We start from the raw sequence: 20309 nt of genomic DNA, 5'->3' as shown, positions 1-20309 counted from the left end.
AATGTCAGTGTAAATAGCCAGTCTTGGGTATCCTTGAAAATAAAATCCGTTTTCCTAAGGAAAAATAGCTGTGAAAATATTCTTCAGAAAATCAGTGACGACACCAGGTGTTCGCGAAAAGGGTTAGTATGTCCTGCGCTACCCATAGCACCAGCAATTCACATACTTTCCCCAAAGGGAAGTATTTTTGTCCTGACGCAGCAGAGCAGTACTCCAGCCATGCGACAGCTGCCTTTAAACAAACCGAAATGAAAAAAACACACCAAACAATTCACTGTTCCTATGGAGATAAACATATCATTTAAAATATATTTAAAAGCTGTTGAAAATATATCTTTAATACTACCACACCCTTTCCAATACCTACTTAACATTTTGAGGAAATGGAACTATTTGATAATTTCAAAACAATATTCTAATTTATTAACCTTCTGACCTAAAGTTTGAGGCACTGAAACCGTAACAAACTTCGACAGTTAACGGTAGCACCACAGCATTGCCCTATGAAGGCCTCATATTAATGTTCTACACTAGTCATTGTAGTGGTTGGTGGTGTGTACCACACTGAACACTGTCTAATTATTGACTATTTTGAATGAGTGAGTAAGTTTAGCTTTACGCCGCTCCCAGTAATATCACGGTGGGGGCCCCATCAATGGGCTTCACATATTGTACCCAGGATGGACAGAGAATCAAACCCGGGCCTTCGTCGTGACGAGGCAATGCTTTAACTACTGGGCTGCCCACTGCACCACTGCACTTATTTTGAATGAAACACCTAACATTTCATGCAAATACAAGTTTTAAAAAGTAATTTTATAATTCTGTAAGTAGAAATAGGCAAATACGATATTTTCAGACTGAGTACTTTTATCGTTGTAATTTTACCTCAATATACCATGGCATTACAATGTCTCCTGGCCACGTCACTTACTATGACTGAATATGTACGATAAGTGGAAATAATGGTGAAAAGGCTACAGGGAGAAGGCGAAAGATGGCTTCAAAGTGATTCATGGGCAAGATGGCCGCAATTCGCTGTGTAGAGTTGCGTCCCTTGGGCGGTCGAAAACCTGTGACCGTGGGTTCGTTTCCCAGAATCTCCATGATTATTCTTGGTTGATCAACACCATGCTTGTGGGTTTCCACAAAACGGTAAAAGTCTAAGATCTGCATCCCTTCGAGCTAAAGCTGACAAGCCGGTATATAACTGAAATAGTGGTCAAAGCAGAATAGACCAGACATACTATCTCTCGGTGATTCATTAGTATTTCTTCTTGAACTTTCTGTTTTCTTTTTCCATGGGCTCTTTCTTTAAAGAAAACAAGATACAACTCGGTTCGATCTTAGATATAATTTGAAATCTTTAAAATTTTATAAATCTTAGAATAAAACCCCATGTTATCGCGAATATGCAAATGTGCAAATGAGGCATAACATCAACCCATACTCCAATGGGATGCCGTCTTTCTGGACTAACTCTTGGCTAACGTTCCCAGTATCCGTAGATTGAGGGTTTGCCGTGATTCCGAAACACGAAGCAAAACAAGGCTGAAAATCATTGGCTTTATAATAAATTTAACTAAAATATTGCATCATATGCGATTTCTTTAACCACTTCACTGATTGAAATTACTTCTTACAACATCGATTATTTTTAGAAACACATATAGGACGAAGAGATTATCATCCTCGTGTCATTCCATATTGTAAATATAATATTTTAGTTATAAAAATATAGCTAATATTCGCGAAAGGTTCGAATATGAAATCTTAATCTATAATACCTGACGTTTACGACATGGAAGCACACTCGGCTAATACTCACTATTATCTAAAGTTCAGTCGATGCTGTTTGTATTGATGTTGAGTCCGATCCCTTCAGCAAACTGAAACCCCCACGCAGTTTCACAATACAAGACATATTTAGTAAGTGGTATGCAAAGCGTCGAAATATATTCAGTCATAATTTACCTGATGACGCTAATTAAATATAACTGATTGTGTTAGGAAGATAATTTTGCTTGGTTAAAAATTAAGTGATTAATGAGTGAGTTATTTATAATATGATATTCCAGCAATATTCAAGGAAACATACATTCAGAAACTGGCTTAACAGGTTGGGCTCGTGTTAGGAATCAAATTCGGCTTTATGACCGAACGCTTAAACCAGTAGGCTACTCTGCCACCTGTCAAATCTACACTCAGATCTCAAACACAGGAATATTCAACTATCAAGAATCTTCAACATAATACCCCGTGGTCCTGTGAATCTACCTGATATCACTTCTAATGTAAAACAATCAGAGGTACGTTGTTTCAGATCCTTAAAACCTTCACCATACTCCCCCACTGGAGGAACAAGAGCAATGTATTACAAATGTCACATACTATATTGACAACAAGGTGCCTATAAATTGGTACAAACAAAGAGAGAGTGATCAACTGTTTCAAACTAGATGTACCAAATATCCTTTGGAAAGACAACAGCATGATATGTCAATATACTTACTTATCACATATGTCCAAATTTCTATCCTCTTTGAACATCTCGAAACGAAACATATAATCCAAATCGTCAGCAACAGCTGATGATTTACAAAATATACAAGTTCTATGTTCTCTTGATATCTCCTGCCAGCGGCCTGTTTCAATAGGGTGATTATGAATATTAGTCATGTATTTTAAAATAGGGTAAGAAACTGCTCACGGGCACAGTAAATATTTGATGAGGGAAGGAAGCTGTCGAGCAAAGTGATAGTGATTACCTTTCGAACTTGCTAAAACGTCACTTCTATATTTTTGATGAGGTATATTTTTTAGGACTCTTAGGCAATCCAATCGTTATTAGAATACTGAGAAGCGCGAAATACTTCGGTCGCGAATACAGTTTAGAAAAGGTTAAACGATCGAGACTGCGTTACGATCAGCCGTAATTAAATTGAGTAATACGTTTGACCTTTCTTTCGTGTTACCTCCTATTGCAACATAAAGCTAGATCTTGGTCATTCTCTTTCATATTTGGATATGAAGAGGTTCTGTCCCCAGTTTACCATACACCAAGAAGTTGTGTTTTAAAGAGTTAGTCCGGGGGCAAGCTTAAGGAAATTTAAATGCAATTTCTCTGTACCTTCAGAATACCCAAGTCCCCTATTTCAGGCCAACGCGGTTCAGACAACCACGCATAGACGCTATATAAATTGACTCCCTAACAAACCATTCAAAACTAAAATACAAACACTTCTATGTGTGGACAGTACATAAATCCCGATACCTTAGTATTTTCAAAAATAAGGATTAAAAAATCCAGACTGGTATTTTCTTTCACATTTCCCCAATGCCACGCAGTGCGTGTGAAGATCGTTTCCGATTAACGGTATGTTCTGGCTCTTTGGACGTCTCTTTACTCTTTAAGCCCAGCATCCGTAAAACCGTCGTCTGGGCACTTGGAAAATGTCACATCCTCTCAATGGTGTTTTCTATCATTTTATCCCGAGATCACACTTGTCTACTAACACTGAGATTGGTTGCAATTTAACATTAGACACAGCACAGACATCTCAAAATACCGTTACATCCACTCAAAAATCGATTATGATTTTATATATATCATGTCTATAATGAGTACAAACTTTTTTTAAGTTGTTCGACAATACGGAGCTAAATCTGGTCCTGAAACTTTGATATCACTGTTGGCTGCATTGATCTTTTTCTCATCGTGTTTGACTTCTTCTACGCCCTGCTGCTGTAAGGATGCTCCAAACACAGTGGATGTTGTTCCATTGTGTTGTGGAAGACCGTACCCAAGCACTGTTCCTTGATATGTTGAAGGATGATGCACTGGCAGTACATGTAAAGGTTACACGCTCTTAATACGCTCCTCATCAACGCTATGTTATTTTGCAAGTCTGTTAGAACTGTTGTATGGTGCTGTGCTATTCTTACTTAGTTAATAGCGTGCAGCGAGCTGTTCAAGTTTTGATAACAATACCGTATTCTGAACTTTGGTATTCCTCTATGTGGAGCTCTACGGCGCTACCACGTCAGTCGACTGGCCTACCATCGGGGTCTAGTGGATAGAGGGTATTCCCGGAGGGTGGTGATCTATTGGGGTTCGATCCCCGACCAAGTCATACTAAAATTTAATGATTGGTATTTGTTGTGAACCTGATTGGCGCTCGGCACTAAAGAGGTTCAAATATGGTCCGGTCGGTTCGGAGTAACACACACACACACACACGAACCCGCACACGCACAAACCCACGTGGCTGGTTAATAAGAACAGCCTTAAACACCTATTCACTTCTTCAGTCTTAGGGGCGGCTGGGTAGCCTAATGGTTAAAGCGTTCGCTCGTCACGCCGGGTTCGATTCCCACATGGTTACAATGTGTGAAGCCCATTTCTGGAGTCCTCCGCCGTGATGTTGTTGGACAATTGCTAAAAGCGGCGCAAAACCAAACTCACTAACTATCTTTACACCTTTACGTCCAGTAAGTCCACAGTTTGGAACTGTATCACAATTATTAACTGACACTGTTCTAAAGTAAAACCGACATCCATTTCCGCCCCACTATCGTCGTTATTGAATCAGTTAAGTAGCAGTAAGATTACACATGCTTACAGATCGGGCAAGTGGTCAACAAACAGGTTCTATATGTATACTATTCACACTTTGCTAAGGATCAAATCATGGAGTCAACAGAAAACTATGATGTGAGGTCTAAGTTGGTTTAAATGTCTAAGCTTATTGTATGCATGGATCCTAGGTTTCAGTATGTCACTGCATTTTGTGGATCCCATACCTGCTATTGACAGGTGTTGTGAACTTGTCAATGACTCGTTCCATGATGTGCAAAATGGTTTATAGGTGGCATGAAAACCATTTTTATGGTTACTCATACATCAAGTGCAAAAGGTTAGAGTAAAGTGGCTGTTTGCCTACAGAGGGATTACCATATTATTATTTATCCAGTTTTAAAGGGATACCATTTCAAATTATAAATCTATCTTTAAGTAAAGTTGGGAAGATTTGTGATCTTTAGCAAAGTGTGAGTAGTATATTATCTCTTTTTCTATGATTACTTAGCTACATGTTGTAGTTTATTTCATATCACAACGGTTAAAGGGCCACTGATGCAGAGCGATTAATGTTTCCAGCCAACGGTCTAATTACGAAACCTAGCTGCAAACAGGTCAGACCCTGCTCCATCGACCGTGCAGGACACGGGGACTTGGCTACTGTCCACCTTGGCAGAATTTCTTCAACCTAATCAGTGGGACATTAGGAAGGGTGAATGCCCATCAGATGCCGTTATTTGAAAATATCCCCGGTAGTTCTTGTTTGATTGTAATAAAGTATCCCAGCAGTGTAGGCATTTTCAGATTTACAAATGTTTGGATGGTATAGTGACTGATACAATTTGATCCTATTTCTGTGTTTTTTACCTCGATATTCACTCATGTAAAAATATGATGTCTATTACGTATGCTATGATATCAAAAACACACATTTGATATATTTGAATCCATAAACTAAACAACCCCACTTTGCCATAGCTAAAAAAAATCTGAAATTGTACTTAGGTACATATGTATATACAGTTTCTAAATAAGTACACAGCAAATGTTTATATATATTTCTTATGTAACAATGAAGTTCGATCCGTTCGTATCATCACCGAGAAGTACAATCTTACTGCAAAACACCAACTGTAACACACTTTACATCGCACGACAAAACCGCTTGCCATTTCCCCATGTAATACATTCCAGGGGAATTGGAAGCTTTAATTAATAACAAATCCAAAAGTTCATTAAAACACAATGACAAAGAACTTTATAAATGACGAGCGGGAATTGGTAAAAGTGGGATAACAGCACAACAATGTGATGATATATTGCTGTTGAAGCTGAAACACCGAAACCAACAGGAGACACGATATTGCCAGTGATTATAATCTGACGTTGGTCTGATAAATGTACCTGGGCTAATGGGCAGCTGCATCCTTGGTTTATTAGTGATGAAGCTATTGTCCTGTCACAAAGCACTATGGGTACCATGCGTGTGACAGAGTATCACAGCTGAAGTAGCGTTCGTGAAGGTGGAATTGGGAAAGGAATTGGAATATTTCATTAGTCGGTGGCATGTGTTTTGCTCGTTTGATATACATGAAGATAATTGATGAAATTACTGTATGGCTATCCTAGAGTTTTTGTTCTTGAAAAAGCCTATTTAGACTTGCATCGGAATTTCCAGTGATTTTCTTGGGGAATAGTTGATCTGCCTTTGCATGTGTTTGTGATGGTGCCACGGGTGAGGCACGACACGCTCGCCTATTCGCGAACACTTGGTACCATTATTTTGGGAGATTTACCGTTTTACCGTATTACTTTATCAATTCAATTGTAGACACACCAAATGCATTAGGTGAATTGTTCCTGTTTCCCAAACACGCAATATATGCAAGTGTTTTACTGAGTTTACATGTATATGAAGGTGTTGATGTTTTTCATCACGTACTTAAGCCTGGTAAAATCATTAGTATATAAACGTTTGTAAGAAATGAAGATAAATTGTTTAAAGAGAACGTGCATAGTATTTTATATGACACATTTGTATATTAAAATGGTTTGTAACACAGCTTGAAAGAAAATACCTGGTTTATAGACAACATGCATACTTGATAACATATCAGTATACATCTGTAAAATAGATAGTAACGCAGCTTAAAATAAGTCTATAAATAACATGAAAATTATACCACAAAACGTATCAGTATAGTTCTACAAACTGGTGTGCAAAAACCCTTGAAAGAGGTTTCGGAATTTGCATTTGTTTCACTTGATAACATATCTCTAGAATCCTCAAATGGTTTGCGACACAGCTCTAAAAAGATGCAAGATTTCAACGAGAACACTCCCGTGATACGTGATATCGCATGTCTATGTTCTGTGAAATGGTTTTGTGACACAGGCTGAACCAACATAGAAGTAATAATACAAATGTAAGCCATTATCAGAGAAACCCATTAGGATGCATAAGGAGTCATGTCACAGCAGTGCCTCAGCTCAACCATTGACGTGGCTTCCTCTGCCGAGACTGTTACATGATGCTTTTAAGTCGTTCTTCCATGGAGCTAGTTATATCCTTTTAACCTTAAAAAGGAGAATGAACTGAAAACTCGTTCCAAAAGAGTAGTCAGCCAAGCCGGAAGAACACACACAGCCACAATGCCCCATCCTTCGCTCTACGAGAACCTGGCCGTATGGAAACTAGTCTATTGTAGCGTTTATTCTATCCTAGATGGATTCATTGCACCCAACACATGTGTTTGATTGAATGTGGCGCTACTAAATCCACATGGATCCTGATGTAATTCCAAACGCGGCGAATCAATAATCTGAACACGAGCACAGGCAAATAAACCGGGGTTATGTACCTATTAACTAAGCTGTGTTGACATCAACATAGGCCGTGAGTCTGGACCACCTTGCCTATGGTAGGGGATAATGGTACTATCTATTGTAACAGTTATTGGGATGGGGTATTCACGGTTGGCGGGATTGTCTGCGTGGATCAGTGTTTGTATTTATAGTGTCACAGAGGAGGAGAAAACACCTAGCGATATCACATCGCATTACGTATTCGCATGATCGGTTTGTGCACTAATGAACTCAGGAAGTCGCATTATCGCCAGCTTTTGGAGCCAGTGCTCTGTGAGACGTTCAATGCCCGTGGTCATCTCAGGCAAGCAATTCACACGTTTCGGAGACACACTGTGACACGATTTCTTTGGTTTTAAATGGATAAAAGGAGCGATGCCATTCATTTCACCAACCCGTCTCCCACCATCACGTTGTCGTCTGCTAGACCCAGCGCAGACGACTTCCGTTTCATGAATACCGGTAAAACTCTGTGAAAATGTTGCAAAATAGATATCTACAGTGCTGATACTTACCTAATAAGCACCAGTTACGTCTGTTGGCCAGCTGGGTTCTGTACTGTGCGATACACAAACGGTCGTCTGCTTGTCACGAGCAAGCCACGCGCACAACGTAATCGCACCTCTACATCGAGGTTTTCAGTTCTGGCTATCTGACTGTAATAGAGTTTACGGGGACTGGAATCGACTCGCTACAGCGGACGGCTCGTGGCTCATGACCATGCTCACATCCACAGTACTCTCTCAAACAGCAGTGGACCCGTCGCCGTGGCCCAACAGATTGATTCAGACTGGTCCTTCGACCACGTTCCCCGTCCTTGTCTCGCGCTCTCCATCAGCTAGCCATACAGTCTTGAGGATAGAAGACGCTTACTCCAACCAAAATCAATAATCTATCTTCCCTCAAGATTTCCACAGTGGCACAACCCAATCAATTATTAGTTAACCAACCTACTGGCTCAGTGGAATCTCCCAACTAGCATCTTCCCTCGGCCAAAGTCTTATATCGAATGACCAGCTCCATGATACCGGCCAAGCCTTTATAACCAATGTCTGTCTGATCGATTATACAGCCTGCATCACCCGGCTGAATGAATGGACCCGGCCTTCAGTATAGTATGGTACTATCGGCAATGGAATCTGCTTCTCAATAAACTGGCGTGAATTGAGTTGACTTTAATCAAATCGGGACGGATCATCAACTTTACGCCATCTTGGGGCGACATTTATTGCCTTGCCGATGCCTTGTGACATATTCCCTCTGCTAGAAAACGTATTTGCAAATTTCAAATTGAAACTTTCTCGGGTTTTTCTCCTCACCAACGGCAAATCCATGAACGTAATTGCATCACTGTAACGTTAATTAAATACACCCATATTCATCCACAGGCACGTCACTTTCCAGTTTTTATTTATTGGTTGTTTAATCTTTATTTGTCCAACTTTTCTGCCAGACACTTCGGATGTCCTGTAATGGGGCCACAATGCAATCACCGTCAGCAAGAAACATTTACCTCAATAAACTGTCAGCGAAGATAAAGAGGGTTTTTTATTTGGAGAAAATGAAAGTTTTCTCAAGTGTCTGAGCTGTCTGGGACGAAAGTATGCACATTTATTGAATCGTTTGAAGATGAGGTGTCTGACAGAATTGTTTTCATGTACAAGTTAAAAAATGGAGATCCGTTTTTCGACTTAACAATATTGCATTAAAGAGATAAAATGTCTCTATGCCGCGTGAATCGTAAGATGTTTCCGCTTTTGTTATCTCATTTGTTGTCTATATCATTTGTTTGCCGCCCTTAAAAAGTTCTTTGTTTCAGTGGAAATAGAATTACAGAACACTGGGATTTGATTATGTTCGTCACGATCTAGGATTTATAAGGAAGTTTGGAGGGAGCGGTATTCTGGGTATATCACAGATCGTCTGTTTATAACCAAGTGCATGCTCGTTAGTGGTCAGTATCCTGACCAAAGGCACACACTGGGTACGAGGACATACTGTCAGGTACCCGTGAAGATCCGGGATAGAAATGGTCTTCAGCAACCCGTGAAGATCCGGGTTAGTATTGGTCTTCAGTAACCCATGCTTGTCGTAAAAGACGACTAATGGGATTGGGTGGTCAGGCTCGCTGACTTGGTTGATACATGTCATCGTATCCCAATTGCGTAAATCGATGCTCATGCTGTTGATCACTGGCTTGTCTGGTCCAGACTCGATTATTTACAATCCGCCGCCATATAGCTGGGATATTAAACAACAAACCAACCAACCCAACGCTGTCAGGAACGTCACACAGCGTCATCACGTGATCATAATTGATGCTTTTTCCTCACGCAAGGCGTATTTGGAACCAATTATGAACCAAAATATATGAGGTGTGGCCCTGCCATCTTCAGTAAGTCGTCTTGCCCCAACCACAAAGTTCTTTGAGTGCTAACCTAATTGTCAGTTTCAGCATAGATGAACCCTGGCTTACGTTCCACCCACACGTACATCCTGGTGACCACAAGATTGATGACACGCATCAATGAATGAGGATGGATGTTCAGCGTTGAATTAATGACTACTGCATCCGCAATAAGCAGCTCCTATGCAAAAAGAAAACAAGGACCATGCAGACTAGTAATCATTTCAGATAAATGAGAGGCAACGGATCCTATCGGTCTCGTATTTGTTGCCATTGCCGCCTACTTGAGTGAGTGAAATGTTTTTTACGCCGCTTTGACGAGCTTTCAATTTATACCATGACGGGAGCGGTAGGGTAGCCTAGTGGTTAAAGCGATTGCTCGTCACGCCGAAAGCCCGGGTTCGAGTACGCACATGGGTACAATGTGTGAAGCCCATTTCTGGCGTTCCCCGTCGTGATATTACTGGAATATTATATGGGCGTAAAACCCAACTCACTCACACTCTCCATACCATGGCGTGTCGGCTTTTCTGTGGGATTAAAGCCTGAAAGCTCGTCTCAAACGTTTAACGGTATTTTCGTCATATGATGGGACAAAGCCTAAAGGGATGAAATCTTACACTCTTTCCCCTTTGATGCAACTAACGGGCAGGGATATGGTGCTGACAAACCTAGAACCAAAGTGGGGTCGAACCGGGATTCGAGCACGAGATCATAGGTTACTGGCGTGTCCAAGGGACATAACTCTCCACAGTGAATTGACGCGCCTGAGACCCGGCCATCCGTATTGTAGTCTGAATACGTCATAATCACTCTTTAGCAAATCTAAGCAACCTTTACTAAGGTTAACCTTAACTCCCATTCTTTAACACTGCACTAAGGTTACCATAGTGACTTACGATCACCTTAGTGCTTTGTGAAAGGAGGCCCTGGTCTTATAACTTTAAGACTACCAGTATGCATAAGATAAATAGTCTACCCCTTTTTTTTTACACATGGACAGTACATATCAGTACAAGAGGTGAATAAGAGACCTATTGCTGAACCGGCTCTGAACATTATATACTCAACCACTCTACTTACACGTTATACTATTTCAGTGATTTTAAGAACATGTAAGCAAGATTGAATGAGTTCAGTTTTAAGCCGCTTTTAGCAATATTCCAGCAATATCACGGCGGGGGACACCGGATTTGGGCTTCATACATTGTACCCATGTGGGGAATCGAACCCGGGTCTTTAGCGTGACGAGCGAACGAATTAACCACTAGGCTACCCACCATCCCTGCAACCCGAAAAACCTTGCATATAACTGTAGATTAGGAAAGTGGTTAAAGCGCTTGCTTGTCTCGACAAACGTCCGGGTTCGATTTCTCACATATTCAACGTCTAAAGCCCAATTCGACTGTCAAACTGTGTTATTGTTGGAAAATGTCTATAAGCGGCGATAGGAACACACATACTGGCTCACTGGAAATAACACATTGTTGGATATTATTGATTATAGTAAATACCTACACCAAAGGTCCCTTGAACCAATATTTACAATACAAGCACATTTAACGTTTGACAAATGATACGAAAAGAATTAAATATTTGCCATGTGTTCATATATTGACACAGTTTGCTATTTGTACCTATATTGTGTACGAGTGTGTATCTTTGTATGTCTGCGTGTACTGTATGTGTGGAAGATGTGTCTAGCATCACAGATACAGAGGCAGGACCAGGGATACAGCGGCGAATGTAACTCTACTTGATAGCAATAGGATGGAGAAAAATAATATGGTGGATATTGAACATGCTCCTTGATCACAATGGATGCGCATGGCGCTGCATTATTATCAGCCCAGTCTTGTGTCAGTGTGCACACATACTTCTGGAGAGCATACATATGAAGCTGTTGCGTGAGACTCTTGAAGGTTTACCGTCAGACTGCCATCACCACACCGTTCAGTACTGTGTGAACAGAAAGTGTTCTGCCAATGGAGAAACGCCACATGGACAATGTTTCAAAGATGGGCTGAATGCAAGTTTTAGAAACTCGGAGGAGTCAAGATGCAATCTGTATTCCTCACTCCAGTGGTCAGGGATTCCCGTGGCTGCCACTGGGGGTGACTATTGAGGGGGAAACAACTATTGCGATAGCGATAGTATATTGCGACAAAAACCATAGAAAAACCATCTCAAGACTCCACGTACACAGTAGCAGCATTCATGCCCAGAACCTCGGTTGACAGTACGCCACGGAATGGATATAAATCGAATGAATTTCTTAACATAAAAACTCTTGCTGAAAAAACCATTGAAGGTGACACTGACAGTAATATACATTTAACCACTGAATATACATACGTGTTATATGCTGCAGCGATTTGGATATAAAACAGGCACCACGCATCAGAACTGATATATTAGTCCTCTATACATAGCAACATAGCAACAACGAAGATGCTATATATATACAAGCATCATTAATAGTAAGGGGTGGTGGGGTAGCACAGTGGTTAATAGTCGCATGGCGTTCGCTTGTCACGCCGAAGGCCCGGGTTCGATTCCCCACACGGGTACGGTGTGAAGCCCTCCGCCGTGATATTGCTGGAATATTGCTAAAAGCGGCGTAAACCTGAACTCACACACTTATTAGTAGTAAACGTATTTAAACGTTTAAAGCATTCAAACCTTTCGTTACATCATTTCAACCACCTAATGGCTCGTCTATTGATTCTTCTCTTTAATGAAAATTTTCAATTTCCTTTTCGTTAAACTATGTCTTGGAGAAGCGATGGATCTACAACGCGTGGCATGGATAAAAAACTGGCGCTGTTGAACCAGTGGCTTGTACAAACATAACGGGCATCACTTTACTCCAACCACGCAACAGGGATGCGTATCTTATATTCTTCAGGTAAGAATGCCTCCTACGTCAAGAGGTATCTACACCCATAAACAGGAATGGGCGAAGATTGTTGAAATGTCCTTGCGATTTCATTACATGTAAAACGTTTCAGACTCTTAGCGGTTATACTTAGGTCGAGTAGGTGGGTATTTTCAGCAGCGTATCGATTTTGGAATAATGTGGAGATTACATGGGTATCAACATCGGAACTGGCGACGTCCACGCTGTGAGGACGTGGGGCTTAAAACTACATGGAGTAATTCTGTTGAAATCGGCCGTGGAGTTAACTGTGATTGGTGTTGTAACGTCGCCCCGGAGTTTAGGGAGGGGGTGAAGTGATATGTAGGTGAGTGGTCGTATTTGTTGAGTGAGTGAGTTGGGTTTGACTCCGATTTGAACGTTATTTCAGTTACCGTATCTCCTCTAATAAGCGTGCGGGAGCTTATTTTTCCAACGGACTTCCAGACCCGGTGCTTATTGGAGGTCCGGTGCTTATTGTGCTCACTGGGTGTAAATAATTGTTAGCGTTACGTCAAAATTAGCGACGGGGACTAAAGGGACCATTCCTTAATAAATCTATTTTTGGATCAAGGGAGAATGCATTTGTTAAAAAAGCACGTGCCCTGCGCTTATTAGAGGCCCGGCGTTTATTTCTTAAACAGCTGCTTTACCTCCGGCGCTTGTTAGAGGCCCGGGGTTTATTTCTTAAACAGCTGCTTTACCTCCGCCGCTTATTAGAGGCCCGGCGCTTGTTTCTTAAACAGCTGCTTTACCTCCGGCGCTTATTAGAGGCCCGGCGCTTATTTCTTAAACAGCTGCTTTACCTCCGGCGCTTATTAGAGGCCCGGCGCTTGTTTCTTAAACAGCTGCTTTACCTCCGGCGCTTATTATTAGAGGCCCGGCGCTTATTTCTTAAACAGCTGCTTTACCTCCGGCGCTTATTAGAGGCCCGGCGCTTATTTCTTAAACAGCTGCTTTACCTCCGGCGCTTATTAGAGGCCCGGCGCTTTATTTCTTAAACAGCTGCTTTACCTCCGGCGCTTATTAGAGGCCCGGCGCTTATTTCTTAAACAGCTGCTTTACCTCCGGCGCTTATTAGAGGCCCGGCGCTTATTTCTTAAACAGCTGCTTTACCTCCGGCGCTTATTAGAGGCCCGGCGCTTATTTCTTAAACAGCTGCTTTACCTCCGGCGCTTATTAGAGGCCCGGCGCTTATTTCTTAAAACAGCTGCTTTACCCCGGCGCTTATTAGAGGCCCGGCGCTTGTTTCTTAAACAGCTGCTTTACCTCCGGCGCTTATTAGAGGCCCGGCGCTTATTTCTTAAACAGCTGCTTTACCTCCGGCGCTTATTAGAGGCCCGGCGCTTATTTCTTAAACAGCTGCTTTACCTCCGGCGCTTATTAGAGGCCCGGCGCTTATTTCTTAAACAGCTGCTTTACCTCCGGCGCTTATTAGAGGCCCGGCGCTTATTTCTTAAACAGCTGCTTTACCTCCGGCGCTTATTAGAGGCCCGGCGCTTTATTTCTTAAACAGCTGCTTTACCTCCGGCGCTTATTAGAGGCCCGGCGCTTATTTCTTAAACAGCTGCTTTACCTCCGGCGCTTATTAGAGGCCCGGCGCTTATTTCTTAAACAGCTGCTTTACCTCCGGCGCTTATTAGAGGCCCGGCGCTTATTTCTTAAACAGCTGCTTTACCTCCGGCGCTTATTAGAGGCCCGGCGCTTATTTCTTAAACAGCTGCTTTACCTCCGGCGCTTATTAGAGGCCCGGCGTTTATTTCTTAAACAGCTGCTTTACCTCCGGCGCTTATTAGAGGCCCGGCGCTTATTTCTTAAACAGCTGCTTTACCTCCGGCGCTTATTAGAGGCCCGGCGCTTATTTCTTAAACAGCTGCTTTACCTCCGGCGCTTATTAGAGGCCCGGCGCTTATTTCTTAAACAGCTGCTTTACCTCCGGCGCTTATTAGAGGCCCGGCGCTTATTTCTTAAACAGCTGCTTTACCTCCGGCGCTTATTAGAGGCCCGGCGCTTATTTCTTAAACAGCTGCTTTACCTCCGGCGCTTATTAGAGGCCCGGCGCTTATTTCTTAAACAGCTGCTTTACCTCCGGCGCTTATTAGAGGCCCGGCGCTTATTTCTTAAACAGCTGCTTTACCTCCGGCGCTTATTAGAGGCCCGGCGTTTATTTCTTAAACAGCTGCTTTACCTCCGGCGCTTATTAGAGGCCCGGCGCTTATTTCTTAAACAGCTGCTTTACCTCCGGCGCTTATTAGAGGCCCGGCGCTTATTTCTTTAAACAGCTGCTTTACCTCCGCGCTTATTAGAGGCCCGGCGCTTGTTTCTTAAACAGCTGCTTTACCTCTTGTTAGAGGCCTGGCGCTTATTAGAGGCCCGGCGCTTATTTCTTAAACAGCTGCTTTACCTCCGGCGCTTATTAGAGGCCCGGCGCTTATTTCTTAAACAGCTGCTTTACCTCCGGCGCTTATTAGAGGCCCGGCGCTTATTTCTTAAACAGCTGCTTTACCTCCGGCGCTTATTAGAGGCCCGGCGCTTATTTCTTAAACAGCTGCTTTACCTCCGGCGCTTATTAGAGGCCCGGCATTTCTTAAACAGCTGCTTTACCTCCGGCGCTTATTAGAGGCCCGGCGCTTGTTTCTTAAACAGCTGCTTTACCTCCGGCGCTTGTTAGAGGCCCGGCGCTTATTTCTTAAACAGCTGCTTTTACCTCCGGCGCTTGTTAGAGGCCCGGCGCTTATTTCTTAAACAGCTGCTTTACCTCCGGCGCTTGTAAACAGCTGCTTTAGGCCCGAGAGGCCCTCCGGCGCTTATTAGGGCCCGGCGCTTATTTCTTAAACAGCTGCTTTACCTCCGGCGCTTATTAGAGGCCCGGCGCTTGTTTCTTAAACAGCTGCTTTACCTCCGGCGCTTATTAGAGGCCCGGCGCTTATTTCTTAAACAGCTGCTTTACCTCCGGCGCTTATTAGAGGCCCGGCGCTTATTTCTTAAACAGCTGCTTTACCTCCGGCGCTTGTTAGAGGCCCGGAGTTTATTTCTTAAACAGCTGCTTTACCTCCGCCGCTTATTAGAGGCCCGGCGCTTGTTTCTTAAACAGCTGCTTTACCTCCGGCGCTTGTTAGAGGCCCGGAGTTATTTCTTTAAACAGCTGCTTTACCCCCGGCGCTTGTTAGAGGCCCGGCGCTTGTTTCTTAAACAGCTGCTTTACCTCCGATGCTTGTTAGAGGCCCGGCGCTTATTAGAGGCCCGGCGCTTATTTCTTAAACAGCTGCTTTACCTCCGGCGCTGATTAGAGGCCCGGCGCTTGTTTCTTAAACAGCTGCTTTACCTCCGGCGCTTGTTAGAGGCCCGGAGTTTATTTCTTAAACAGCTGCTTTACCTCCGGCGCTTATTAGAGGCCCGGCGCTTATTTCTTAAACAGCTGCTTTACCTCCGGCGCTTGTTAGAGGCCCGGAGTTTATTTCTTAAACAGCTGCTTTACCTCCGGCGCTTATTAGAGGCCCGGCGCTTATTTCTTAAACAGCTGCTTTACCTCCGGCGCTTGTTAGAGGCCCGGCGCTTATTTCTTTAAACAGCTGCTTTACCTCCGGCGCTTGTTAGAGGCCCGGCGCTTATTTCTTAAACAGCTGCTTTACCTCCGGCGCTTATTAGAGGCCCGGCGCTTATTAGAGGCCCGGCGCTTATTTCTTAAACAGCTGCTTTACCTCCGGCGCTGATTAGAGGCCCGGCGCTTGTTTCTTAAACAGCTGCTTTACCTCCGGCGCTTGTTAGAGGCCCGGAGTTTATTTCTTAAACAGCTGCTTTACCTCCGGCGCTTATTAGAGGCCCGGCGCTTATTTCAAACAGCTGCTTTACCCGGCGCTTCTTTCTTAAACAGCTGCTTTACCTCCGGCGCTGATTAGAGGCCCGGCGCTTATTTCTTAAACAGCTGCTTTACCTCCGGCGCTGATTAGAGGCCCGGCGCTTATTAGAGGCCCGGCGCTTATTTCTTAAACAGCTGCTTTACCTCCGGCGCTGATTAGAGGCCCGGCGCTTATTTCTTAAACAGCTGCTTTACCTCCGGCGCTTATTAGAGGCCCGGCGTTTATTTCTTAAACAGCTGCTTTACCCCCGGCGCTTGTTAGAGGCCCGGCGCTTATTTCTTAAACAGCTGCTTTACCTCCGGCGCTTGTTAGAGGCCCGGCGCTTATTTCTTAAACAGCTGCTTTACCTCCGCCGCTTATTAGAGGCCCGGCGCTTGTTTCTTAAACAGCTGCTTTACCTCCGGCGCTTGTTAGAGGCCCGGCGCTTATTTCTTAAACAGCTGCTTTACCTCCGGCGCTTATTTAGAGGCCCGGCGCTTATTTCTTAAACAGCTGCTTTACCTCCGGCGCTTGTTAGAGGCCCGGCGCTTTATTTCTTAAACAGCTGCTTTACCCCGGCGCTTGTTAGAGGCCCGGCGCTTATTTCTTAAACAGCTGCTTTACCTCCGGCGCTTGTTAGAGGCCCGGCGCTTATTTCTTAAACAGCTGCTTTACCTCCGGCGCTTATTAGAGGCCCGGCGCTTATTTCTTAAACAGCTGCTTTACCTCCGGCGCTTATTTAGAGGCCCGGCGCTTATTTCTTAAACAGCTGCTTTACCCGGCGCTTATTAGAGGCCCGGCGTTTATTTCTTAAACAGCTGCTTTACCTCCGGCGCTTATTAGAGGCCCGGCGCTTATTTCTTAAACAGCTGCTTTACCTCCGGCGCTTATTAGAGGCCTTCTTATTTCTTAAACAGCTGCTTTACCTCCGGCGCTTGTTAGAGGCCCGGCGCTTATTTCTTAAACAGCTGCTTTACTCTCCGGCGCTTATTTCTTAAACAGCTGCTTTACCTCCGGCGCTTTTTAGAGGCCCCTCCGGCGCTTATTTCTTAAACAGCTGCTTTACCTCCGCCGCTTATTAGAGGCCCGGCACTTGTTTCTTAAACAGCTGCTTTACCTCCGGCGCTTGTTAGAGGCCCGGCGCTTATTTCTTAAACAGCTGCTTTACCTCCGGCGCTTATTAGAGGCCCGGCGCTTGTTTCTTAAACAGCTGCTTTACCTCCGGCGCTTGTTAGAGGCCCGGCGCTTATTTCTTAAACAGCTGCTTTACCCCCGGCGCTTATTAGAGGAAATACGGAATATTGTAGCGTGTTATCTTCGAAGGAAAGTAAAAAGTGGTATATTTTTCAGATGTTTACCACTTTCGTAAACCCAATTTCTCAAACTGTATTACCTTCTTTGTAATGCCTTAGTGACCAAAGAAAACTGGTTGCATGAAACTTTTAATCACAATTATCCGGCACCTTATGCCCTGATTATTGACTAGGACTACACAGTTATTACGTTCATACAACGGTACCTTCTCTGTTCATTATTGCTGCAACTTCTCATAACATGGCGCCACTTTATGTGGGGCCACTGGATGGGAACATTGCGAACGGAAAACAGCACCATATAACACAGGTTTCTGAAGACGTTTCTTTGTAACCATGAATTGTACATGAAGAATGTTATGTAAATAAAAGCGACAAAAAACTCTACCCATATCCACAAGAAATGTCTGCTAAAGGCAGGGTCTATTGTGTGATTCCGACTTTACCCAGGCCATGCGGTTAGGAGTCACTATCAAAATCGCGGCGATACCAAACATTCGTGAGCGTATCAGTAAAAGAACACCGCATGTGTGCTGATTCCTTCATGTAAATGACAATACTTGGTTAACAATAAATGACTGCCTGAACTGGGCATGCAGTAGGATCTTGAAACATCATGGTGGTATTTTCAAGTACATTCGTCAACGCAGGGGCACAACGACGATGTGAAGACGACAGACCAGCAGGCACAAGGCGGTATATGGTTTTGGGTAGCCAGAACACACGCAGCCGGAACAGACACACAAGTCAGATTTCAGACAGTTGAAGAACCGGTGGCCTGTGTATGACGTCTCACTAATCATCTCCTGACAGTTGGGTCGACAGCGGGAAATGCGTTTGGTCAGAGAGTGAGATAACAGAGCCCACATTCAGTAGCAATGAGACTGTGGACAGTGGATATAAAAGCCGACATACCGTATCTAGGAAACTGAGGGCAGTGGGTATAAGAGCCGACATCCTGTAACCTGGAGACTGTGGGTATCAGAGCCGACATACTGTAACCAGGAGACTGTGGGTATCAGAACAGACATACTGTAACCAGGAGACTGTGGGCAGTGGGTATCAGAGCCGACATACTGTAACCAGGAGACTGTGGGCAGAGGGTATAAGAGCCGACATACTGTAAGCAGGAGACTGTGGGCAGTGTGTATCAGAGCCGACATACCGTCACGTGGAGACTGTGGGCAGTGGGTATAAGAGCCGACATACTGTAACCAGGAGACTGTGGACAGTGGGTATCAGAGCCGACATACTGCAACCTGGAGACTGTAGTCAGTGGATATAAAAGCCGACATACCGTATCTAGGAAACTGAGGGCAGTGGGTATAAGACCCGACATCCTGTAACCTGGAGACTGTGGACAGTGTGTATCAGAGCAGACATACTGTAACCAGGAGACTGTGGGCAGTGTGTATCAGAGCCGACATACTGTAACCAGCAGACTGTGGGCAGAGGGTATAAGAGCCGACATACTGTAAGCAGGAGACTGTGGGCAGTGTGTATCAGAGCCGACATACCGTCACGTGGAGACTGTGGGCAGTGGGTATAAGAGCCGACATACTGTAACCAGGAGACTGTGGGCAGAGGGTATAAGAGCCGACATACTGTAACCAGGAGACTGTGGGCAGAGGGTATAAGAGCCGACATACTGTAAGCAGGAGATTGTGGGCAGTGGGTATCAGAGCCGACATACCGTCACGTGGAGACTGTGGGCAGTGGGTATAAGAGCCGACATACTGTAACCAGGAGACTGTGGGCAGAGGGTATCAGAGCCGACATACTGTAACCAGGAGACTGTGGGCAGTGGGTATAAGAGCCGACATACTGTAACCAGGAGACTGTGGGCAGTGGGTATCAGAGCCGACATACCGTAACCTGGAGACTGTGGGCAGTGGGTATAAGAGCCGACATACTGTAACCAGGAGACTGTGGGCAGTGGGTATCAGAGCCGACATACTGTAACCAGGAGACTGTGGGCAGTGGGTATCAGAGCCGACATACTGTAACCAGGAGACTGTGGGCAGTGGGTATCAGAGCCGACATACTGTAACCAGGAGACTGTGGGCAGTGGGTATCAGAGCCGACATACTGTAACCTGGAGACTGTGGGCAGTGGGTATCAGGAGGCTACATACTGTAACCTGGAGACTGTGGGCAGGTGGGTATCAGAGCCGACATACTGTAACCTGTAGGGAGACTGTGGGCAGTGGGTATCAGAGCCGACATACTGTAAACCAGGAGACTGTGGGCAGTGGGTATCAGAGCCGACATACTGTAACCAGGAGACTGTGGGCAGTGGGTATCAGAGCCGACATACTGTAACCAGGAGACTGTGGGCAGTGGGTATCAGAGCCGACATACTGTAACCAGGAGACTGTGGGCAGTGGGTA

At 44.2% G+C, this 20309-nt stretch overlaps 1 protein-coding gene across 1 annotated transcript in view; it reads right to left on the bottom strand.

The window, feature by feature from the left end:
* Positions 1-9156, bottom strand: part of LOC124282267 (cadherin EGF LAG seven-pass G-type receptor 1-like) — a 142791-nt gene extending 133635 nt beyond the window's left edge. Inside the window, exon 1 of the mRNA XM_046718221.1 lies at positions 7960-9156. The gene's annotated coding sequence lies outside the window, so the exon portion shown is untranslated. The remainder of the gene's footprint in view (positions 1-7959) is intronic.
* Positions 9157-20309: the final 11153 nt, after the last annotated feature.

Source organism: Haliotis rubra, unplaced genomic scaffold, assembly GCF_003918875.1.
Source record: "Haliotis rubra isolate DU_JTF1 unplaced genomic scaffold, ASM391887v1 Scf297, whole genome shotgun sequence".
Taxonomy (NCBI): Eukaryota; Metazoa; Mollusca; class Gastropoda; order Lepetellida; family Haliotidae; genus Haliotis; species Haliotis rubra.
Note: the sequence above shows the minus strand (reverse complement) of the source record. Positions and strands in the feature narration are given on the sequence as shown.